This window comes from Mus pahari, chromosome 6 (assembly GCF_900095145.1).
Source record: "Mus pahari chromosome 6, PAHARI_EIJ_v1.1, whole genome shotgun sequence".
NCBI classification, from domain to species: Eukaryota; Metazoa; Chordata; class Mammalia; order Rodentia; family Muridae; genus Mus; species Mus pahari.
The window spans coordinates 106395230-106417715 of NC_034595.1; the positions used below are offsets into that span (position 1 = coordinate 106395230).

The 22486-nt window shown below is 41.2% G+C and overlaps 1 protein-coding gene across 1 annotated transcript in view; it reads left to right on the forward strand.

Annotated features, from left to right (window-relative positions):
- Window positions 1-22486, forward strand: part of Gnb1 (G protein subunit beta 1) — a 69742-nt gene that overhangs the window by 5670 nt on the left and 41586 nt on the right. The window contains exon 2 of the mRNA XM_021201231.2: window positions 17150-17198. The gene's annotated coding sequence lies outside the window, so the exon portion shown is untranslated. The remainder of the gene's footprint in view (window positions 1-17149; window positions 17199-22486) is intronic.

Sequence of the window (22486 nt, forward strand, 5' to 3'; positions counted from 1 at the left end):
AGAAATCCGCCTGCCTCTGCCTCCCGAGTGCTGGGATTAAAGGCGTGCGCCACCACGCCCGGCGCTGTTTTTTTTTTTTTTTTTATTTTGTCTTTTTGTTTTGTTTTTCTAGACAGGATTTCTTTGTGTAGCCTTAGGTCAGGCTGACTTCGAACTCAAACAGATGCACCTCCCAAGTGCTAGGATTAAAGATATGTGCTACCATGCTTTCAGTGATTTGTCTTACTAAATCAGAATTTTGAGAGAGCATTTGTAAAATCTCTGCAATTTGAAAGACTAAGGAGTTGGAGAGATGGCTCAGTGGTTAAGAGCACTGCCTGCTCTTCCAGAGGTCCTGAGTTCAATTCCCAGTAACCACACAGCTCACAACCATCCTTAATGGGATCTGATGCCCTTTTCTGGTGTGTCTGAAGAGAGTGACAGTGTATTCACATACATAAAATAAATAAATCTTTTTTTTTTTTTTCCCCCCCGAGACAGGGTTTCTCTGTATAGTCCTGGCTGTCCAGGAGCTCACTTTGTAGACCAGGCTGGCCTCGAACTCAGAAATCCGCCTGCCTCGGCCTCCCGAGTGCTGAGATTAAAGACATGAGCCACCACGCCCGGCAAAATAAATAAATCTTAAGGGGAAAAAAAAAAGGCTAAGATCACATAAAAAATGGTTCTAAGAATTATTTAGTTGAGTCCATTCTGCTGTTGATAAAAAGGCCATGATAATAATTAGTAGTCCCAAATTTTATAATGTATTTTATCAAGAGGGAGAGATTATATAAATTATTTTGTAAGACTGTTAGACTGAGAACAGTAAGGATGAATGAAACATGCTTATTAACTTGCAATACTTGTGTGATTGTCTTGTATCTCAACAGTCCTGTGGTGATCATAAAATATACTCTATACAAGGAATATAAATACTTTTCTGCTTGTCTGTTAGTTTATATTCCCTTTCTATATTAATTTAGTAATTTAAATGCTTACTCAGCATCTCTTGGTGGCAGCGGACGGGGAAGTCCTGAGGATAAAGTTGTGGGAGCCTGACCTGCAGGAAAAGTGGAGGTCAGTAGTTCTCAGGGATACCTAGCCAGTTCTAGAGCTCAGTGAAGTGTCTGAAATAAATGTGAGGTCAGAGACATAGGAGAGGAGATGGGGTATTTCTCATACAACAAACAGCAACTAGACTCTATTGTCTTCAGCACCAGAGCAGTGTCTGGCACATAATAAACACTCAATAATTATTTATCCAAGACCAGAAATTTCCCTCGGGAGAAGTAGATGCAGGAAGATTAGAGCCTTGGAAAAAATTGTGAACTTTCTTTCATCTAGAGAGCTCTAACAGGCTTTTGAAGATTTGAATAGATTGACTAGATGGAGGCCATGCTTAAGCCTGGAGCATGCTCACATCAAGGAAGGAGGAGGCTGGTTGGAGTTTCAGCTGGTGATCAAGAATGAGCCCTGGGTTGCATGGCTTGGGCCACTAGGTTTAGGTTCTGTCCTGGGTGCTTGTTGGGGCAGATAATGATTTTGATTTGTGCGTGTTGGGATGGTGGCTATTCCATTCTCACATTCTGCTTCACAGACCTTGAACATTTTCTTGCTCTGTGAAGTGTGTTTTGAGTTCATTTTCCTCATTTAGGAGCCTCTTTTTGCAGGGCATTTCTGGACCTCAGGCCTCATAGCCTGATGTTGAGCTTTTACTGGTGGTGCATCACCCTGTATGTAGCTCCTGAAAAGGTATACAACAAATATTTGTTGAGTCTGTGACTTCTGTTATATGACTAAAGCTGGAGGCCTCTATGGGTTATTAGCATTTGATGGTGATTGTAGCCTTGGGATCATTGCTTATTCTGACCTGTGAATGTTAAAGTGTAATCTGTATAAACTCTTAGCAGTTGCTGCACCCTTTTACGGGTTCCTTAAGTTAAAACTAGTAATCATAAAACATTTTATTTGACTTACTGCTATGTTAGATTTGCACTGGTGATGAGTAAACAGCTAACTACGTAATACAGATAAAGGCTGTGGAAAAACTAGTTATTTTCACAGCACTCAGGTTAATGACTGGGCATAGTGGCACAGGTTTTTAATCCCAGCACTTGGGAGGCAGAGGCAGGCAGATTACTGAGTTCAAGGCCAGCCTGGTCTACAGAGTGAGTTCCAGGACAGCCAGGGCTATACAGAGAAACCCAGTCTCGAAAAACCAACAACAAAAAAAAGTTTTCAAACAAAAATTGGGATTTTTGTTTCTGCTACCAGTGACACAGTATCTGGTATTTATTTAAATGGATGGTGTGTGAGTGCATGCACGTGCAGTTTACAGGGATGAAACCCCAGGCCTCATGTATGCTAGGCAAATAAATGTTGTACCACTAAGGCACACATCCTTAGTCCTGAGGATAATGTACTTTGATTTATGAGATTAGAGGATAGTACAAGTGAAATGGTTTTGTTAATTATAAAATGACCTGTACACGATGCTATGATCTCACAGGTGGTTAAAAGATCCATTCTGAACAGAAACTGGAGTAAAATTATTTGATGTAACTATTTGAAAAATTGTCAGTTTCAGATTCCAAGTTAGAAATATTGTTTAAGAAACTGACCACTTAGCCGGGCGTGGTGGCGCACGTCTTTAATCCCAGCACTTGGGAGGCAGAGGCAGGCGGATTTCTGAGTTCAAGGCCAGCCTGGTCTACAAAATGAATTTCAGGATAGCCAGAGCTACATAGCGAAACCCTGTCTCGAAAAACCAAAATAAATAAATAAATAAATAAAAAAAAAAAAAAAAAGAAAAAGAAACTGATCACTTGAGTTCATGGTGTGGCTCAAATAAAAGATGCCCAGCCTCAAAAACATGGTTGGGGCTCATGAAATGTCTTAGCAGGCATAACCCCCCCCCCCGCCCTCCCACATAAATAAAAATTGTTAAAAAACAGAAAACAACCACAAAGTGGAAGGAGAGGACAGGCCTATTAATTCATATTCTGATACATGCATGCGTACCCATATACTTACATACTAATAATTAGAAAAGAAGAAATTGACCATTTGAGCTGGCAGTACAACTCTGTGGCAGAGTGTTTTCCTCCCTGTGGGAGCCCTGGACTATCCCACCACTGCAATCCGATGAACAAAGACCTACCTGACTACTGAGTTTAGTATTAAAGACTATCCATTTAATACAACTGTAAAAATCCTTTTCCAACAACCTGTGAGAGGCTGTTTTATATTTTTTCTTCTTTTATTTTTATTTTTGTTTTTCAAGATAGGTTTCTCAGTGTGGCTCTGGATATTCTGGAACTTGCTTTATAGAAGATCTGCTTGCCTCTGCTTCCTGAATTCCTGCTTCTCTGGTTTCCTTAGTTGTCTGTATTTTAGTGGACCTTAATACTTTCTTATTTTTATTTATGTTATGTTTTTTTTTTTTTTTTTAATGTGTGTATGTTAAAACATGGATAAATGTGGGTTCCCTCAGAGGTCGGAAGAAGGTGTCAGAGATACCCTGGAGCTGGAGTTACAGGCAGTTGTTAGATGCCCAGTGTGGGTAGAGTGGTATTTGCCATGGAGCCATCTTTCCAGACCTTTCTCAGTTTTTTTTTTTTTAAATATTTATTTATTGTTACGTGGAAGTATACTGTAGCTGTCTTCAGACACACCACAAGAGGGTATCAGATCTCTTTACAGGTAGTTGTGAGCCACCATGTGGTTGGCTGGGATTTGAACTCCGGACCCTCAGAAGACACAGTCGGTGCTCTTAACTGCCGAGCCATCTCTCCAGCCCCCCTCTTTCTCAGTTTTTGAGATGAGTCTTTGTGGAGTCCAGCAGGCTGTGTTGCCTCTCTTCCATCCCCGAGCCCTACTTCACTCTCAGTACAGGCATTATAGGCACATGCTGCCACAGCTTGCTTTTTATGTGGGTTCCTCGTGTTTAGTTAGCATTTGTCTTACCCACGGAACCATCTTCTTTTTTTGTTTTTGTTTTTCGAGACAGGGTTTCTCCATGTAGCCCTGGCTGTCCTGGAACTCACTTTGTAGACCTGGCTGGCCTCGAACTCAGAAATCCGCCTGCCCCTGCCTCCTCCCTAGTGCTGGGATCAAAGGCGTGCGCCACCACGCCTGGCTAAGTTGTGTTTTCTTTTCCTCATAGTTCACATGTCCATTGCTGGACATTTTGTGTGTTCTTCACATTCCCATCACTTTTTTGGGTTTTTCAAGACAGGGTTTCTCTGTATAGCCCTGGCTTTCCTGGAACTCACTTTGTAGACCAGGCTGGCTCGAACTCAGAAACCCACCTGTCTCTGCCTCCCAGGTGCTGGGATTAAAGGTGTGCGCCACCACGCCCAGCTCTCATCGCTTTTTATCTCACAGGCATGGTGAGCATTAAATGAGGTGGAGCACCTGGCCTGGTCGAACCCACTTTTAATTTCAGCACTGGGGAGGCAGAGGCAGGAGGATTTCTGTGAATTCAAGGCTAGCCTGATCTGTATGGAGAGTTCCAAGATGGCCAGTACTACATAGAGAGACTGTGTCTCCAAGTATAAGTATATAAATAAACAAACAATAATGAAGTGTCAGCCTCAGTGGACATTGGGAGTGTCTTACTCCCTTTCCCTCTTTTCATGAGATGCTTCCCCAGGCCCAGCCAGGCTTTGAGTTCTATTGTAAAAAAACAACTACAAATTTACTCTCATAGTTGTAGAGCATAGATGTCTGAAATCAGGGTGCAGTCAGGGGTATGCTGCAACTGCAGATGCCAGGGGAGAGTCCTGTTAGGTATATACTGCTTTGCCATTGTGAAACTCTCCTCTTTACTCTTAAAACTTGTAGCTGCATCATATCAGTTTTTTGCTTTTTCATAGAGCTTTCTCTCTGTGCAACTGCTTTCCTTAGAAGGACATAGTAATTTGGTTAAGGCCCACCCTATTTCAGTGTGACCTTGTTTTAGTTTGCCTGATTACACCTGAAAGAGACCTCTTTCCAAATAAGGTCACAGTTCCAAGTAGAACTGAATTTTAGCAGATGCTGCTCAACTCTAGGTACTTAGTGCTTTATCCTGTGTGTCACATTTCCTTGTGTTTCTAACTTATCTCCCATGTACTTGTTTTCTTTCAGAGTCAGTAGGGATGGAACAGTGCTCAGCCACCAAGCTGCACCTCAGTACTTTTTTCCTATTTCTGTTGTATATCTTGCTCAAGAGTAGAGCTTTTAGCTGGATGTGGTAGCACCGTGCCTTTAATATCAGCACCCCAGAAGCAGGGGCAGGCCTGGTCTACATAGTAAGTTCCAGGCCAGCTAAGGCTGCATAATGAGCCCTTGTCTCAAAAAAAAAAAAGACAAAATGAAATGAGTTTGAAGTTTTGTGTATATCAACCAATCATAAAAATCAGATGCTTGGGCAGTGGCAGTGCACAAAGTGGCAGATGAATCTTGGAGTTCCAGGACAGCCAGGCCTACTTCCCCCTGCCCCCCCAATCGGGGTTTGGAGGGGGGATCAGATGTTTTTGTAGTGGGCATTTAGTTGGAGGCTAATTGGGTCATGTCTAAGAAGTAACAAAAAAGAGGAACTGGCTACAAGATGAATAACTGTGATTAGACAAGTAGGTTTCTCCACTCCTCCTTTCCTAGTTGGTATTTATGTAGCTGAGGGCTCTGGGGTTCTGTGGGAAGAGCGTAGACTCTATGAAAAACTCTGCCAAGCCATGCACCTGAGCTTCTGCACCTCCTTTTCCTGTTGGGATCTGAGAGTTCTGCTCTAATTATATCTTTTGGCCTGAATGTATAGCTGAAATATACTTTACAACACTTTATGGTAAAATTCTGCTTTTTTTTTTTTAATTATTATAGAACTCAGTAATTAAACTAATGAATGAGTGGCTAGATGAAATGTGGAGCAGTAGACTGGCCCAGTCTTGAGGTTTATCATGTGCTGATTTGTAACTAGTCTTTTTTTTTTTTTTTTTTAAATAGATTACAGATTTTGGGGGGCCGTTCTTAAGAGAGAGGGAATTAGTTTAATGCCATTGTCATGGTTAGGCCTGTTGATAGTTAGGCCTGGTTCCTGTGATGGCTTTGTTTTGTGAAAGGATCTTCCTGTGTTGCCCAGGCTGATCCTGAGCCCTTGGGCTTAACTGATGTTCCTCTCAACATCCTGAACAGCTGTATGTTTGCCGTGCTTGCTGTCATGCCTAGTTGTATATTCATAAAAATTATCCTGTTTATCCTGTGAAGTCTCTGCTGTCCAGCTCTGTTAATTTGTACAGGTTCGGGATGTAGCAAGAACAGTTTTGTACTAAGATACCATTCATATTCATTCATTCATATTCTCTCTCTCTCTCTCTCTCTCTCTCTCTCCCCCTCCCTCCCTCTCCCTCCTCCCTCCCCCCCTCCATTTTTCTCTTTCATTTGACAAGCTCATGATTGCTAGGAAAAAAAAAAAGAAAATAGTCATTTTGGGAGAAGCACAACAGTGAATTATTTGTGTTTTTAAGGTGGTCAAAACTCTGAAAGACCACATGTAGGAAGTTGGGTGTGGGAGAATATCCTTTAGTGAGCTTTGGAGAAGTAGAGATGCCCAAGGAGTTCAAGGGTATCTGGGGTTAGATAGTGAGACTTTGTCTCTAAAAACAGAGTAGCTCTATGAGAAAATTATACAATTATGTGAAGCTATATTTTTTTAAAAGGAGTCTTAGGTATTCTAACCTGGTTTTGCTATGTCCCTGATGACTTTAAACTAGTTCTGCCTCTACTCGAATGTGCTTATGTTATAGATGTGGACCACCACGAGGAATTTGTGCACGCTGGACAACTACTATACTGAGCCCTATAGGAGAGAGTAAATGCATGTAAGGCCTAAGATTTGCCCACAGTTCTTTTTCTTATCCCACATGTGGGTGCTGGGATTCAAATCTAGTACTTCTCACGAGTAGCCATTGTTCTTAACTGCTGACCTCCCGTGTCAAGCTATGTTGCTAATTATGGGAGAGACTGTGGGAATGCTGTTCAAAATGTGTACTGCACAGACAGGCTGAGCCAGGTAAGACCCTGCCTCCTGCTGCCCCCCCCCCCCCCCACTAGGTTTGAGAGAAGGCTGTTTTGAGTGAAGTTTGACTTTCTTTCTCTCCTATGTTTGCAACTTTGTGTGTAATCAGCTCAATATGGTTAGAATTCTGCCACACTGACTCTTGGGTGGTATTTGTGGAAGTCTCTGAAGGGGTGATTCTTGGGTACTCCACTGAACTTTCTTAGCCTTTAATCCCAGCACTTGGGAGGCAGAGGCAGGTGGATTTCTGAGTTCAAGGCCTGCCTGGTCTACAAAGTGAGTTCCAGGATAGCCAGGGCTATACAGAGAAACCCTGTCTCGAAAAACAAACAAAGAAGACGGTTTGTTTTCCCTCACATTTTAAAGAACATTTTTAAGAACATAGGCCAGTAGTCAGGTAGAAGGACCCAGTCACTGGGCTTCTTTGCAGTATTATCCATGGTTTTATATTTTAAGCAAAATAATAAATGTGTCTCTGGGTTCCTTTGGTTAGTATCTCTAACTGTGTTCTTTTGTTTGTTTTGTTTTTGTTTTTGTTTTCAAGGCAGCATTTCTCTATACAACTGCTCCCTGACTGGCCTTGAACTCACAGAGTTCCACTTGCCTCTGCCTGCTGAGTGCTATAATTAAAGGTGTACACTACCATGCCGAGCTCTTAATTTTTTTTTTTTTTAAATTATTTATTTAAACCAGCCAGTGGTGTCACAGGCCTTTAATCCCAGCACTTGGGAGGCAGAGGCGGGCAGATTTCTAAGTTTGAGGACAGCCTGGTTCACAGAGTGAGTTCCAGGACAGCCAGGGCTATACAGAGAAACCCTGTCTTGGAAAACAAAGAAAAGATTTATTTATTTTATATATGTGAGTACACTGTTGCTCTCTTCAGACATACCAGAAGAGGGCATCTGATCTAATTATAGGTGGTTGAGAGCCACCATGTGGTTGCTGGGAATGGAACTCAAGACCTCTGGTTGAGAGTGGTCAGTGCTCTTAACAGCTGAGCCATCTCTCCAGCCCTCTAATGATGTTCTTAATGTTTGGAAGCTCTCCTACACTTGGCGGCTGCTTCCATCCCCCCTCCCGCCATTTCCCCCATCTCCATTTCCTCACCTTTTCTTGCTTTGCCTTTCATCTCCCATCCCTAGTTCTGCTTACCCTAGGAAGTTCCTTCAACCAGCAGGTATAGAGATCCTGCTGGATTTTATTGATTAGGGAGTTGTCCCTATTCTCTTGAATGTTGGCACATTACTCAACCTTCACTGGCCTCAACTGAAAAGAAGGAAAGGAGATGGGCCAGGCCATGTTTGTGGGGTCCCTGCTTTTTCCTTTTTGACTCTCTTATCTTTTAACCTATTTCCTGATTTTTCTTTTCATTGTCTTCTTCCCTACCTTGTTCTTAGCCTTGGTTGTTTTTATCTTTGGCCAAGGTTTGGGTTTTGATGGAAAGATTCCCAAATTCATGGAGGTACTGTCTCAAGGGTTCCTGCTCTGGCTCTAACATAACTTTAAGTCTCCTATACTTGGTTGTAAGATCCAACTTAAGCAATGATGTCTAATGAATTCAGTGGCCATTTGGAAAGTATTACTCATGAATTACCAAAAACTAATTTTATTCATTCTTTACTAGCTATTAGCTATTCATTAGTGGACTGTATAGCTCCCCCTATTTTATTTTATTTTATTTTATTTTATTTTATTTTATTTTATTTTTTGAGACAGGGTTTCTCTGTATAGCCCTGGCTGTCCTGGAACTCACTCTGTAGACTAGGTGCTGGCCTCGAACTCAGAAATCCGCCTGTTTTCTGCCTCCCAAGTGCTGGGATTAAAGGCGTCCACCACCACTTCCTGGCAGCTTCCCAAATTTAATAATCAAACTTTTCCCACCTCATTTCCTGTGCCATGCTGAAGTTTATGCAGTGCTTGCTTTTTTTCATTAAAGCAACTGTGTCAGGCCCAGCTGTTAGGATGTGGTATCATCAGAAGGGTATAGCCAGCTAGTGTGGAGCTTGGTGTTCTGCTCTTGTCCATCACCTCCAAGCTTCCCACATTTCTTTTCTTAGTGCTGTGAGTTTGTTCAACATACTGAACATCATTTAGTTGAGGAGCTGAGAGTATTGAGTGCGTGTTAGCGAGTTTGTGTGCTAAGGTAGGGTCTTATTATGCACTCACTGGCTTGAAACTCATTCTGTAGACCAAACCTGCCTTGTACTAAAGAGATCTACTAGCCTCTGCCTTCTGAGTGCTGGGATTAAAGGTGTGTGCTACTGTGCTGGTTTTTGAACATTTATTTGTGTGCCTGCATGCATAGTACAACACTGTGTGTGTAGGTCAGAGGACAGCGTACAGGAGTTGGTTCTCTCCTTGCACTGTGTTGATTCCAGGGATCAAACTCAGGCTACCAGGCTTGAGAGCAAGTGTTTTGTTCATGAAGCTGTTTTCCCAGTCCAAAAGTAAGTTTACTGAGTACACCCCAAGGACAGTAATGCAATTCCATTTGTCTTCAGTTTTATTGACATATGAATTGAAAATAAAAATTGTGGAGGCTGGAGGGATGGCTCAGCTCTTCTAGAGGACCCAATTTTGATTTCCAGGACTCATTGGTGACTCATAATCATCTCATAACTTAAGTTCTTGTAGGTCCTTAGCTTTCTTTTGGGTTTCGTGGGCAACAGGCACATATGTGGTGCCCAGACATACATGTAGGTAAAGCACTCATTTACATAAATAATTTTTAAAAATTTGCCCTGGTAATAAGGAACTACCTATTAGATGTCCTTGACTGTGGCCTTGTTTTCCCTTCCTCTTTTTAAAAATGATCATTGTGTATCCTAAACTAGCCTCAGATATTTAGTCTTCCTACCTAAGGCCTACCTCCTGCTTTTGATAAAATAAGCTAATAAGACATTGGAGGTGTGTGTGAATGCTGTTAGAGAAATATTAAGGTAGTTATTTAGTACTTATTTTTAGAGCCTTTATTTGTTTTTGAGATAATAGTCTCACCTTGTAGTCTAAGCTGGCCTTGAACTTGCTGTGATTCTCTCATATATGAGCTCAGCTGCAGGTATGTGCCACTAATGGCTTAGCAGCTGCTCTTATTTGTTTGGAGAATTGCATTCTTACCTAATGATGTGATTGAATCTGGTGCTTTATGACTCATTTCTCTAGTTGGATGGTGTGAAATGAAAGATAGGTGCTTATGTAACTATAGCCTGTGTTGCAGGACCCCACAGTTGCTTGGCCTTCTTGTGCCTCCTTCCCAGTTATCCTTTCCATTCCAGTGCCTGCCCTGGGGATAGCACAGACCTTTCCTAGAGACAGACTGATAGTTGGAGGTTGATTGTATGGAGGATGATAGGCCTTGTTGGACAGTGGACCACATGCCGTTGTGTAGTTAGTTAGTACATAGGACAATGGAAGGAACTTGAGAAAAGGCTTTCAGAAATAATAGAGGTCTGTACAAAAGTCTGTCTGCTCTTCTTCCTTCCTTATTTCCTTTCTCTCAAGCGTTTTAAAAATTCATTTTTATGTGTATGTGTGAGTGCCTATGTGTGTATATGTGCACCATGCACATTCCTGGTTCCTTCTGACACCAGAACAGGGTGTTGGAGCCCCTGGGGAACAGGGTTGATTATAGGGTGCTGAAAACTGAACTTAGGTCCATTGCAAAAGCAGTAAGTGCTCTTAACTGCTGAGCCATCTTTCTAGCCCCCAGGCTCTTATTTGTTTCCTATATATGCTTTCTGTCCTGAGGCCTATCAGAATCTTTGTCTCCCTTCTTCTTATAAGAGCCTTAGTTAGACCAGGTAAATACTGAGGGTGGGGGAGGGGGAAGTGAAGGCATAAGAAGTAGTTTAATTTTTTTTCTTTTACATTTTACCATTTCCTTAAAGATGTATTTAATGTTCTACTTTTTTCTTTTAAGCAGTTTTGAGACAAAACTGGTACAATATGATTAACTAACTAGTGAAAACATAGGAAATTACAAGTCACCTCATTCTACCCATATACTTATCCTTCCATGTTCCTCTACTTTAGGAAAATCCAAAGCATGTTACTTTAGATTTTAAAAGAAAAATTACTGTTTTAAATTTTTAGTCTCATCCCAGTATGTCACCATGCTGTATTAGGTAGGACTGGGAGGAAGCAAAAAAGTTCATGAAAGTAAAAAGCTCCTGCTAGACAAATAATAGATGGGTTGTCACGTTGTGTGCCAAACATACAGTGAGGATTTGATCTTAATCCTGTTAATAGGATGTGTGTTTTACCTCATTCCTCATTGATAAGTAACTTGGAATGTTTACTTGATAGCTTGATTTCCTTAGCCAGCCTACTTCTGGGCAAATTCTTATGACGAATGGTTCTTTGGTAGAGGATTTGTTGGATATTTTTATTTGTTTAGTTTTTGGTTTTGTTTTGAGACTGGATTTCTTTGTGTATCCCTGACTGTCTAGGTACTTGCTATGTAGTCTGGGTTGGCATCAAACTCGAGATCTGTCTTCCTTTGCCTTCCAAATACTGGGATTAATGATGTTGGCTGGGCAGTGATGGCACAGGGCTTTCATCCCAGCACTTGGGGAGGCAGAGGCTGTTGAAACTCTGAATTCAAGGCCAGCCTATCTACAGAGTTCTAGGGCTTTACAGAGAAACCATGTCTTGAAAAACAAAAACAAGCAAACAAAAAGATGTTGACTCTTCTACTTGTTTTAAACTTAATTGGCAAGGAAAGACGGGTGCTGAAAGGAACTATGTATAATAAAATTAAAATTTGTGTGTTGGGTAAGCTTTCATTTTAGATTCTTCCTCTGTGTGTGTTGGTTCTTTCTCATCATGTGGGTCAGAAGATGGAACTAAGGTAACAAGCAGGTGCCTTCAGTGGGAGCATATCTGAGGGCTCTTCTGTGACTATCCTTTGTGAGTGACTGTCACTCTGTCTGCATTTCCATCCCACCCAGTTCTATTATCCCTTCACTGTGAAAAGCACCTGACATAATTTTCTTTGTAACCCTTCATCAGGATATTTACCAAGTGCTAGGCTTGGAAGCAGAAGGCTTTGCAGGCAAGGGACATGGCTGGAGCCTGGCATTTGGAAAACAGTTGTTGAATGAGTGAATAAAGACCACACCTGTGAGTCTTGGCTATAGAGGCCACATTACGATGAATGTTTATCAGCATTTTAAGGCTTCCATCCTGCTCTTGCACTGTTACTTAGTCTGCCTATGTATGTGCTCAAACTCTTAAAGCTATATTTGTACTTTTTTCCAGCCCACATTGGTGCCTGGCACAAGATCAGTACCAAAATGAGTTTCTCTCTCACAAAGAACCTATTGATCCCAAGTAGCCTGAGGAATGGCTTCTTTCAATTCTGCTTTCTTTCAGTTTCCTTTTGAAGCATAAGGATGGATCCGCCACCCAAGTAAAAGCTTAGCATGGTGGTGTAACTGAGTGCTGGGAACAATGGAGCTGCCGTGCCCTGTCTTGCCTTTAGATTGTCTGATAGAGAAATCTTGATTTCACAGTTTAATGCAACCTGTAAAGAGCTTCTGAAGCATTCTGTTTCAGGATTGTGAGGACTAAGTGGCAGTACCTACAAATACCTTTAGAACTTAAAACCTTAAGATGTGTTACAGTGTATATGCACAAAGAATTTTATCACATTCATATTCATATGATTTCATTAGCTCTAGAGTCAAAACAGGACCAGTTGATTTTATTCAGAATGTTGACATGGTATCTGATCTTTAGCATAGTAGTTTAGTCTTTGGATTTTAACTTAATATAACCATGGGGACTGCCTTATAACTAGGCTACTCGACTAAGTAAGCATGGTACATTCATGACCACTGGACAGCTTAGTTCCTTTGTAGTGCCGTCTGTTACATGTTGGACTTGGAGATCTGCAGATGGCTCTCATATGGTGAAGGTGCTTGCCACCAAGCCTGAGGACATGATTTTTTGATTCCCAGGACTCAACTTGTTAGATGGAGAATATACCCCTAAAAGTGGTCCTCTGACCCCCACTCACGTGCAATGGGTATGTTTGCTCCTGCACATTCTACACCCCCCCCCCCCCAATAAATGTAATTAAAACTTCTAGAGGACCTGGCAGTGGTAGTGCACTTGGGAGTCAGAGGCAAACATATTTCTGAGTTTGAAGCCATCCTGGTCTACAAAGTGAGTTCCAGGACAGTCAAGACTGAAAACTATATACACATCCCACCCGAGAGAGAGAGAGAGAGAGAGAGAGAGAGAGAGAGAGAGAGAGAGAGAGAGAGAGAGAGAGAGAGAGAGAGAGAGAGAGAGAGAGAGAGAGAGAGAGAATATGAATATATATATACACACACACTCTATTTTTTTGGGGGGGGGGTTCGAGACAGGGTTTCTCTGTATAGCCCTGGCTGTCCTGGAACTCACTTTGTAGACCAGGTTGGCTCTATTTTTATTTTTTACAAGGGATCTTGTTCCCTCTGTAGACAGCTGCGTTTACTGTACATATCCATATCCAGCCACGTAGTCATAACATGAAATTAAAAATTTTAAAGTCTAAAAACAATTTTCAGAGTGGTGTGTGTAAGCACTGATGCCTTTAAAAAAAAAAAATCAGTGAACACAGCCTGGCTTGGGTTTTGTTAATATAATTTGCCTTGTGGAATCCTTCTCTTCTGTTATCTTACAGGGGTAGTTTCCCATGTTTTCTCCACTAAGACTGCAAAGATTTAAGTCTGTACTTGACTGTCTTTTTTTTTTTTTTTTTAAGATTTATTTATCTATTATATGTAAGTACACTGTAGCTGTCTTCAGACACTCCAGAAGAGGGCACCAGAACTTGTTATGAATGGTTATGAGCCACCATGTGGTTGCTGGGATTTGAACTCAGGACCTTCGGAAGAGCAGTCGGGTGCTCTTAACCACTGAGCCATCTCACCAGCCCTGTACTTGACTGTCTTAAGCAACTAGTACACTTTTACATTACACCATTATATTTTACATTACAGACACTCAAAAGTATTTCTTCCCTTTATTGGGCCTGAGTCAGGATTTCACTGAGTAGCCCTGGCTGTCCTAGAACCTGCTCTGTAGACTAGACTAGGCTAGCCTCGAACTTATTAGATCAGCCTGCCTCTGCTGGGATTAAAAGTGTGTACCACCATGCTCTGCTCAAATTTATTTCTTGAATAAATGAGTGTTTACAGGTTTTGATCAATAAATTGTTTTAAAATAAAAGTTGAAGTATCATGTGTATATCCAGCACCAGCATATAAGAGACAGCCAGAGATAGTCCTTCCAACTGTTTACCCAGGATTCCAAGAAGCAACTAACACCAAAGGGCATAGGGTCCTTTTAAGGGCCAGGCATAGTTGGGCATGTGCTGGTTGTTTGTACTCCTGGGAAGTGGTAGTCTGGAAACTTTGCACTGTATAGCATGCTTAGATTAGTCCATCTACAAAATCCAGGGTGTACACTCTGTAGCAAGCTGCTGTTTATCTAAATAGATGTGCTTTCTAGTAAGTGATTATCAGAGTACTAAAAGTTCTGTTGCTGAGTTTCTTTATACAGTTGGTGACAAATTTATATTTACTCTCAAATCTGTAATTTGAGGTTTACCTATTTAAATTTTAACTAAAAATGGTTTTATAATTTTCTTTTTTTGATGTTAGAGTTGGAACCCTGAAGCACAACTCAGCCATTTTAACCTTTGAAATTTATACCATTTACTTATAGTTTCCATAGTGGGCTACTTTCTTTCTAAAAAGGAAAACTAGTATCTTATCGTGTATTTATGCCACCTGTCTTTGCCACATGTATCTCAGCAACAGTGTCCTGCTGTTGGCTCAGTCTTTCCTTGCTCAGAGTGGTGTTTTTGCCTGTCTGTCTGTCTGTCTGTCTGTCTGCCTGCCTGCCTGCCTGCCTGGCTTTATGGATCCTAGTTTATAGAGGTTCCTATGGGCTAGGCAGCAGATCGAGGCTCTCAATATTGTCAGTATGTAGGCATTTGTAATGTACCCCACTTTTCCACTGTACCACAGACTAGATGGTGTAGCTGTGTAGGAGCGTATTGGGTATTGGATTTGATTTTTATTAAGTTCGGGTTTTCCCAGTTTTCTTTAAGGATGGTGTTTCCAGTTTGCCCTTAAATTTCTGTGGAGCTAGGAGTCTTACCCTAGGCTGCCTACAGGCTGGTTAGTCCATGGAAGAAACTGCAGTTGGATCTTATTTTAATCACAAATAAGTCAACTTTGATGGCTTGAGTAAGAGCTACTGGGACAGTTAAGCAGCATCTTTGTCTGGTGAGGAGTAGCATGGCCACCAGATTGGCAAATGTGCCTTGATTGATAGTGGTTTCCTAGTGTCTTCTGAAAGACTAGAGTACTTGGACCCCCCAGGGATTCTTGTGTTCCAGATAGAACAAATTGTGATTTGTCCGTTTATAAAATGCCTAGGAAGATCTTTCTGTAGAGATTGGGATAATTATGGCCCTTACTTTATAGAGGAATTCTTTTGTGAGGAGGGTTAGAGACAGGAGGGTTTCTCTGTGTAGCTCTGGCTGTTCTGGAACTCACTCTGTAGACCAGGCTGGCTTTGAATTCAGAGATCCGTCTGCCTTTGTCAACCTAGTGCTGGAATCAAAGATGTGTGCTACCACCACCTGGCTACAGAGGAATTTTGTACCTTGGGCTGCAGCTAGGCTAGTGATGCTGCTGTAATAGACATTAGAAGTTGGGATCTGCTGTACCACTGCCAGCTACTGAACAACTCACCCTCCCCAAAGAATAACTTCACCTTGAATAAACCAGGGTAAGGTGGATATGATGGCACACACTTTTAATTCCTGTATTCAGGAGGCAAAGGCAGGCTGGTCTATATAGCAAGTTCCCAGGCTAGATAGAGCTACATAGTGAAACCCTGTTTCAAAAACAAAACAAACCCCTCAAAAAGCAAAATGCTAAAAAAAAAAAAAAAAAAAAAAAATGCTTGGGAGGCAGAGGCAGGTGAATTTCTTGAGTTCCGAGGCCAGCCTGGTCTATAAGAGTTCAGGACAGCTAAAGATATACAGAGAAACCCCATTTCAAAGAATAAGAAATAAGTAAACATCAGGGTGCCAGGTTAAGACCCTTCTTCAGACTAAGGATTTGATGGTTCTTCAGGCATGTACTTAGGGGACCTTTTCAGAGAAGATTTGTGGAGGTGGATGTAGCCTGCTTTTACTGATTAAAAGCTTCCCCCACTTCCACTTTAACTCCCACCTTTTCTTTTTTGAAGAATTCACATAATAGGAAATTAAAGCATTTTAAAGAGAAAGATTTAGTAGCATTTAGTGTATCCACAATATTGCACAACTACCTTCCTACCTAATTTTATATTTTTGTCACCCCAAAAGGAAGCCCTAGAGGTACACAGTAAAATTTCACTTTCCATACATGGCCCCTGGCAACTCCTAAGCTTTTGTCTTTATGGAATTGCCTAGTGTGGATGGCTCATGAATGGAATCATCTACTGTGTACGTGGCTCTGTGTGTGTAGGTAGGTAAGTCAGGACAACTTTTGGGAGTTGGTTCTCTCCTACCTGGTATGGCTTCCAGGGATTGAACTCATTAGGCTTGACAGCCATTTTGCCAGTGCCTGTCTCTCTGTTTATTTAGTGTTTCTGTGATTTATTTCCTTCCTTCCTTTTCTTTCCCTCCCTTTCTCCCTTCCTCCCTCCATTCAGAGACAGCACTATGTACAACAGGCTGACCTTGATCTCAGATCTGAGCACTGTTTTTAAAGGCATGTGCCACCATATCTGCTCTCCATTTTTTATCATTCATGACTTAGTGTTTGTTTGGATTGTTGGTTTTGTTTTTTTGAGACAGGGTTTCTCTGTGTATTCTGGCCTGAAACTCACAGAGATCCACCTATCTCTGCTTCCAAAGTGCTGGGATTAAAAGGATGCACCACTGCTGTCCAGTTACTACTTGATTTTTCAGTGTTAAAAAAATTAGATGCTTTAGTGAATAAAGGGGAGAGATGGGGGAGGAAGTAGTAAAGAGGATGATTTGTGTGCTCTTTCCTAAAATGTAGTTTCTATAGCTGTTAGCACAGCCCCAATATGATAAAGCAACCTTTTTTGTTGTTACAGATAGACTTACATGTGTGGGAAACCAGACCAGAAACACTTCTGAGTCAAGGTAACTTCTCATATATAATTGTTTTGTGTGGTGTGTGTGTGTGTGTGTGTGTGTGTGTGTGTGTTTGTTTTGTAGATTTTTTTTTGATGGGGTGGAGTTTAGAGGGTCTTGCTATGTAGCTCTGCATGCCCTGGAACTCACTATGTAGACCAGGCTGGCCTTAAACTCACAGAGATGGACCTGCCTCAGCCTCCTAAATGCTGGGATTAAAGGTAAGCTCTATGCCTGTCCTCTGGGAGAACAGTTAGTGCTTTTAAACTTAGTGTTATCTCTCCAGCCCTAAAAAAGATTTATTTATTTTTATTTTATGTGTATGGATGTTTTACCTACATGAGTGTATCTGTATACTGCATGCATGTAGTGCCTTTGGATGCCAGAGAGGGCCTCTGAAACTGAAGTTAACAGTGGTTAGCCCCATGTGGCAACCATTGAACCATCTCTTCAGCCTGGTGCCCCCAACTCCTCCTTGGTATTACACCTCAGCCCAGATCAGCCTTAAAGTCAAAGCAGTCTTCCTGCCTCAATCTCTTAGAATGCTGAGATTTGTGTGTGTGTGTCCATGTATGTCTATAAAAGTGCAGAGATTGGGGAGCTGATGAGATGGCTCAGCGGGTAAGAGCACTGACTGCTCTTTCGAAGGTCCAGAGTTCAAATCCCAGCAACCACATGGCAGCTCACAACCACCTGTAATGAGATCTGATGCCCTCTACTGGTGTGTCTGAAGTCAGCTACAGTGTACTTATGTATAATAATAAATAAATCTTAAAAAAAAAAAGTGCAGAGATTGATGTCAAGTGCCTTCCTTGATAACCCTACAGCATTTTTGTAAGTTTTATTATTATTTTTTATTTATTTTTTTAAAGATTTATTTATTATATGTAAGTACACTGTAGCTGTCTTCAGACACTCCAGAAGAGGGAGTCAGATCTTGTTACAGATGGTTATGAGCCACCATATGGTTGCTGGGATTTGAACTCCGGACCTTCGGAAGAGCAGTCGGGTGCTCTTACCCACTGAGCCATCTCACCAGCCCGTAAGTTTTATTTTTATTTGTATGTATGTATGTATGTATGTATGTATGTATGTATGTATGTATATTTCTGTGTGGGTATTTGCATTTGAGTACAGGTGCCCTGAGAGGCCAGAGGGTTCAGATAGCCTTGAAGCCGAATTAAACTCAAGCCTTCTACAAGAGTGGTATGTAATCTTATTGTCTGGCAAAACTCCCAGGGCGTCCACCTTAGTTTTTTGAAACGGTCTTTCACTAATTCTGGGGCTCACTGATTCACTTTCACCTACATACCAGGCTGACTGACTGGCAAGTAAGTTTCAGATATTTGTTTGTTTCTGGTTCTCCAGTGCTGGAAATATAGGTAGTAACTATCAGTGCCCAGTTTTCTACATGGATGCTCTGGATCTGAACTCAGGGGCTCATGCTTGTGTATTATAAGTGTATTGCAAGCTTTACAAACTGAGCCATCTTTTTGTCCTCTAAATTTTATGTTTGTGTATGTGTGCATGTGCCAAAAGAGTGTGTCTTATGTAGACAGAATATGTATTGTGTGGAAGCATTCACCTAGCAGTGAAAAAACCTATGGCCAGTGAGCTGAAGCAAGAAATAGGAGGTGGGAGTTCTGGCAGAGAAGGAGAGGGAGATGGAGAGAGAGGGAGAGAATAATTCCGGGGAATAGTCAGCAGCAGGAACTCTGAGGAGATATGGAATGGAATAAATGGGTAATTAAGTTATGAGCTAGTTGGGGAACAAACCAAAGCTTATAGTGTAAGCATTTATTCATATGTAAGAAGTCTCAGTAGTTATTTCGAGGAACTTGGCAGTGGGTGAGAAAACCCCAGTTACCACATCACAACCTTCAGAAATGGAGTTGGACATTTGCAGTAATGCCTAGCCTGTTACTATGTATTTGTGTGGTAAGATCTGAACTATGTCTGGGTAGCAAAGCTTGTTGTTTTGTTTGTTTTTAAAGAGATTTATTTATTATGTATATAGCGTTCTGCCTTGCATGTATCCTGCAGGGCAGAAGGGGGCACTAGATCTCATTATAAATGGTTGTGAGCTACCATGTGGTTGCTGGGAATTGAACTCAGGACCTATGGAAGGATACAGTGCTCTTAACCTCTGAGTCATCTCTCCAGCCCTTTGTTTGTTTGTTTTTTAAAATTGCTGATATTAGAAATTTCTTTTATTTTTATTATTATTATAGTTTTGCTTTGTTTTTTGTTTTGTTTTGTTTTTTGGTTTTTTGAGACAGGGTTTCTCTGTATAGCCCTGGCTGTCTTGGAACTCACTTTGTAGACCAGACTGGCCTCAAAGTCAGAAATCCGCCTGCCTCTGCCTCCCGAGTGCTGGGATTAAAGGTGCGCGCCACCACGCCCGGCTTCTTTTATTTTTTTTATTAGCTATTTTCTTTATTTACATTTCAAATGCTATCCTGAAAGTCCTCTATACCCTCCCCCACCCTGCTCCCCAACCCACCCACTCCTGGTTCCTGGCCCTGGCATTCTCTTCCTTTGTTTGTTTTTGAGTTAGGGTTTCTCTCAGTCTCTGTAGATCAGACTGGCCTGGAAGAGACTAAGAGATCTCACAGAGATCTTTATACACACAGAAAGAGACAGAGACACACACATGGGGAGGGGTGCACTGGGGGGTTGGGATTAAAGGTGTTGGTCACCACTGTCCAACTAGAATGTGTTCTTTTTTTTTTTTTTTTTTTTTTTTTTTTTTTTTTTTTTTTTTTTTTTTTTTTTTTTTTTTTTTTTTTTTTTTTTTTTTGGTTTTTTTCGAGACAGGGTTTCTCTGTGTAGCCCTGGCTGTCCTGGAACTCACTCTGTAGACCAGGCTGGCCTCGAACTCAGAAATCCTCCTGCCTCTGCCTCCTGAGTGCTGGGATTAAAGGCGTGCGCCACCACACCCGGCTAGAATGTGTTCTTAAAACATTCTAGGTACTGGTTGTTTATAAGGCTTGAGGCAGAATTGCTTGAAGATGGGAGATAGACCAGCAAGAAGGGAAGGGTTTGGGGGTGGGCAGGGAAGGGGAGAGGGTTGTTTGTTTTATATCAAGGCCCTTCCATTCCTATTTAGCAAGGCTTCATTTAGGTCCCAAATAGCTTCTAGACTTGAAAAAAAAAATGTTTTTTTTTTACCACTTGGATTACTGACTTAGGTGGGATTTGCTGCTGGGTTTAAGGGAGTAGGATGAGGCCTATAAAGAACTGGGAGTAAGTAAGTGCTCCTCAGACAGTGGAACCACAGGGCAAACTGAGCCACTTTATTTCTAGTGCTTGGGGTCTGAGCATTGAAATCACACTTTATGTGTGATTTCACAGATTCAGCTCTTTAAATGGACCTGATACTTAGCCTTGAATCCTCTCCATTCTTCTATGGCTGGTGAACAGGAAACCTGTCTTTTCACTATAGCGCACTCTGCCCCATAGCAGGCGCTTCAGTCAGTTTGGGTGAGGGAAGGAAGTTGTTTGTAGAGTAGAATTTAAAAAATAAGGCATTGCTGAATTTTTAAAAAGAAGCATTACCGCTGGGCATGGTGGTGCATGCCTTTAATCCCAGCACTAGGGAGACAGAGGCAGGCAGATTTCTGAGTTCGAGGCCAGCCTGGTCTACAAAGTGAGTTCCAGCTCAGCCAGAGCTATACAGAGAAACCCTGTCTCAAAAAACAAAAAACAAAAAAAAAAAAGAAAGAAAGAAAAGAAAAGAAGCATTGCCTTTCGCAGGACTCAGCCCTGACAATTAGTTCCATTAGCACACATATACAGAAAACCAGCTGTACCTGTCTCCACTGCAAAAGGGTATGAAAACTTCCCATGCTATTTGGTGAAAAGTGAGTTGTGTCCAGAATGATATCTTTGTTTCTAAGCACAAGTTGTTACTTACAGTTCCTTCCCTTTGGAGAGGGCATGCTACCACTTTCATTTGACTTCAGGTGAATTTCCAGAGGATCATACCTAGGACAGTGTTTAAGAGTTACGTTGTTGCTGATAGGTACATATGCCATTTTTTCACCCACTTTTCATGTCATGCTGATACCTGGCCATGGCCTTCATGTAGTGTGAGAAATTGGAGAGAAAGAGTGGGCAGCAAGCCAGGATGTTAGACAAACTGTTTTGGGGGGTGAGGTGGTATAGTAAAATAAATGGGAAGTTTGACAAGAGAATTAAAAGATAATTCCTGAATATTAGTTTTTTGTCACTTCTGAAACATGGATATATAAGCCCTATATAGATCTGCCATTTAGATGTTTAAACAAATTTAGATAAGTGCCGAGGTTGCATCATATTGAAACTAACCAGAAGTGGCTGTGTGCTCCAGTTCCACCGGAACCAAGTGATGCTAGCACAGCAAGCTTCATGTCCTTTGGAACTTTATTATAAAGTTGGAGATGTTTTTTAGATACATTGATATATTTGCATTATAGACTTAATGAATGTATGTAATGCCAAACAATGCTAAAATACTGACTTTAAAAAAAAAAAAAAACTTAGTAAGTTAGGAGTGTTGGTGTGTAGTTAAAGGTAATCCTAAACTACCTAGTGAGTTTGAAATCAATTGGGCTACATAAGACCTTGTCTTTAAAAATATCAAAATAATAATTAAATGATTTAAACATACAGACTATATTACAAGATCTTTCAGTTTACATTTACAGAATTCCGAGTTATATCTAATTGCCTTTTTTTCTCTTTCCTAGTCCTTCTTTACTCTTGAAGTGGTTTTAAAGCAAATCCTCAAATCTTGCTCTCCTCCTTCCCCCATAAGTAGCAAGTTAGGAGTTCAAATCTGTTAGGATATCAATTGGGAAAACAATAGTTTTCTTCTGTCTTCTGATTTTTTTCCCTTCTAAAAACATCTATACAGTTGAATTTTTTTCTTCCTTTTGTTTTTGTTTGTTTGTTTTCTTACATTTGGATTTTCAGTCAGGAATCAAGATTCAAAGTCTACAAATAATTTGGGGGTGGGGTGGCAGGAAAGAAATTTGAGACAGGACATTAATATGTAGCCCAGGCTGACCCAGTTCTCAAAGTCCTCCTGCTTAGGTTTTTGAGTGCTTAGATTAGAAGTGTGTCCCACCTCACCGAATTTTAAAAAGTTAATTACTTAGAGAACGATTGACAAATAAATTCAACACTAGCTCATAGCTGATCTTCTTATACATGTCCCTATCCATTTCTCTACCTTTTGCTTGTTTGAAGGAGACTTACTTTCTCTCTCTCTCTCTCTCTCTCTCTCTCTCTCTCTCTCTCTCTCTCTCTCTCTC